We start from the raw sequence: 3,225 nt of genomic DNA on the forward strand, positions 1-3,225 counted from the left end.
TGGGGGAGGGCCTTATGCTCAGGGAGGGCTTGATGCTGGACTAGGGCCTGATGCTGGGGGGAACCTCTGATTCTGGACTAGGGTCTGATGCTGAAGTAGGGCCTGATGCTGGGGGATAACCTGATGCTTGGGGAGAGTCTGATGCTGGGTAGGGTCTTAAGCTGGACTAGGCCCTGAGGCTGGGGGAGGGTCTGATGCTGGAGGAGGGCCTGATGCTGGGGGGAAATGTCTGATGCTGGGGGGAACCTCTGATGCTGGACTAGGGTCTGATGCTGGAGGAGGGCCTGATGCTGGGTAGGGTCTGATGGTAGACTAGGGCCTGACACTGGGGGAGGGTCTGATGCTGGGGGAGGGTCTGATGCTGGGGGAGGGTCAGATGCTGCACTGGGGTCTGATGCTGGGGGAGCGTCTGATGCTAGAGTAGGGCCTGATGCTGAGGGAGGGTCTGACGCTCGAGGAGGGCCTGATGCTTGGGGAGGGCCTGATGCTGGGGGAAGGTCTGATTCTGGACTAGGGCCTGATGCTGGGGGGAACATCTGATGCTGGACTAGGGCCTGACGCTGGGGGTGGGCCTGATGCTGGGGGGAAGGTCTGATGATGGTGGGCAGCCTGCTCCCAGATGTACATGGAGTTAAGTATAAATCTTTATGAGAAATCTTTTTTTCATACTTTCCTGACCACCTTGCTATGTTCTTTTCTGAAGCATAGTTGCTGTGCAATATTGGTTTGGTTTCTGCCATACATCAACATGAATTAGCCATAGGTGTGCATATGTCCTGTCTCTCTTAAATCTCCCTCCTACCTCCCCCTGCTACATTCTTGTTTCTATGCATATATGAATAATAAAGACTGTTGACTAAAATAACATAAAAAACTCCCACACACAAGTGTGCACACGCACACTCCCTAGTGCATCATTCGGGTCTGCGTCAGGGTTGCCCTCAGCCACCCCACCCTGGGACCGACAGTGAGCCTTGACACCTGCACTTTGTTCCCACCCTCGGCCCACTGCCCGCGCCTCAGCAGCAGAAGGGCCCTGTCCCTGCAGATGCTGAAGTGATGGAGCCTCTTGTCTCCGGAGCCAAGGGCATGAACACCCCGTCAGTCGTCCTTTGGGGACACCTATGCTTCCACCTTCTGGCCTTTCCATTGTATCCATCCGTTTCTCTTAACAGAATGTCCGTGTGATGACATGGGCTCCCATTACCAGCTCTGGTCTGCTCTCAGTGAGAGTACAGCTTACCCTTGGCACTCTTTATTGGCAGTGGAAAATTTTGTGTTCAGTACTTTATTGAAAGAAAGCAATAAGTAATGCTGTGATAAAAATAGTTCAAAAGTAGACTGTACGTACTTTGTCACATATTCAGGAAGTTCACAAAAGATTTATAGAAAAACAACGGTAACAATAAATTGTAAAAGTAAATTAAAGGCAGAACCCACATGTAAAGAGACATGCTGTCTCTGTCTACCGAGATACCAGCTGCATAATAAATACCACACCGTGATCTGAACACATCTCTTGCTGGCTTTTTTAATGTGCCACTGAAGAAGTAAAAGTTACATTTGCTACTTATACAATCCAGAATGGCTATGTCATCACAATCTAAAAATGTATGCTTAGTTCCATTCTCAGAGAAGGCAATGGCACCCCACTCCAGCACTCTTGCCTGGGAAATCCCATGGACAGAGGAGCCTGGTAGGCTACAGTCCATGGGGTCACTAAGAGTCAGACACGACTGTGATTTCACTTTCACTTTTCACTTTCATGCATTGGAGGAGGAAATGGCAACCCACTCCAGTGTTCTTGCCTGGAGAATCCCAGGGACAGAGGAGCCTGGTGGGCTGCCATCTATGGGGTCGCACAGAGTCAGACACGACTGATGTGACTTAGCAGCAGCAGCAGCAGCAGGTGCATTCTAAACATGTTTACAAACAGATATAAAAAGATGATTTACCTAAAAATAAGGCCTTTGTCAGAGCTGCACTATGCTGTCTGTTTGGGAAGTGGCACCTTCACTGTCCAGCTCAATGGTTCTACAGCGGGTGCAGTGCATCATGATTGGTCCGAGAAGAGTCTCACCAGAGAGGAGGGATCCAGGTCCACAGAGACTACGTTATGGGAGAGATTTTCATAGTCTTCTTCCAGTCATCCTTTCAGCCCAAATTCCATTAGAAGCTCACATTTAACACCCAGTACTTTTAAATCTCTTCACACTGCAGACAAAAAGCATTTCTTACTAGAAAAAGTACAGTTTAGGTCAGTCGTTAAAATCCAACAACAACTGGTTGAAATTAAGTTTGCTTATTTCAGAGTGATTGTTGGAGAGCTTGGTTACATTCTGGAAGGATAATGCACACCGTGTCATGATGATTTTACAATCGCAGGAAAACCCCTTCTCTCATGGTTTAACATTTAACAATTAAACAAGAATGATTACAATAAATGCATCATTTACAAAAGCCCTATATTTGTTCATAGGATTTATACAGACAAGCACTATAGTACATTCATTTGAAAGACTGAAATCAGGTATCAGAACATGAATTGATCTGAAAGGATATTCATAGCCTGAATATACAAGAAAAAAATAATAATTATATAAATGAAGTCATAAGTTTACATAAATATAAGAAGCATTAAATTCTAAAATATTTTCTCTATGGTATTCATGAATTTTTCACTAATTAAAAACCCTGTAATAAAATATCTTCGGGTCCATATAACAAGTATTAACAGATTAAAGATTGCATTGAGTTCAAAATGTAGTCTTTGTCATATCCTGGACGCTGTATAATCATCTGGAGAATTAGTGCGGGTAAACTCGAAACAAACACGCAGACCAGTCAGTCCTGGGACGGCAGCTGGTGCCTGAGCCCCTGCCTCTCCAGACACTGCCCCCCCCCAACTCCATTCGGGGCTTCAGCTGCTTTAAGAATTCAGAGAAACATGGAGGAGCAAGAAGATCAAGGAGAGAACTCTGTGGCTGACTTTATTCTGACATATAGCTAAAAGCTGCTGGTAAAAAAACTCAAAACCCAATCCAGCTTTCTAGCTGAGACGTGAACAGGACAGAGCAGACAGCCTCCTGCCTCAGAGTGGCTCGAGCAGGGCTGGGCCCCAGGGCGGGACCCACCAGAGAACCACCCAGAGCAGCACCTGCAAGGGAGGGTGGCCCCTCAGCGGCAGCCGAGCCCCAGATGCCGGTGCACCTCCGTGTGAAACGC

The 3,225-nt window shown here is 47.1% G+C and overlaps 1 protein-coding gene across 1 annotated transcript in view; it reads left to right on the top strand.

Annotated features, from left to right (window-relative positions):
- Nucleotides 1–3,225, top strand: part of LOC104988023 (liprin-alpha-1-like) — a 34,477-nt gene that overhangs the window by 30,652 nt on the left and 600 nt on the right.

Source organism: Bison bison, unplaced genomic scaffold (genome assembly GCF_000754665.1).
Source record: "Bison bison bison isolate TAMUID 2011002044 unplaced genomic scaffold, Bison_UMD1.0 scf7180017864113, whole genome shotgun sequence".
NCBI lineage: Eukaryota > Metazoa > Chordata > Mammalia > Artiodactyla > Bovidae > Bison > Bison bison.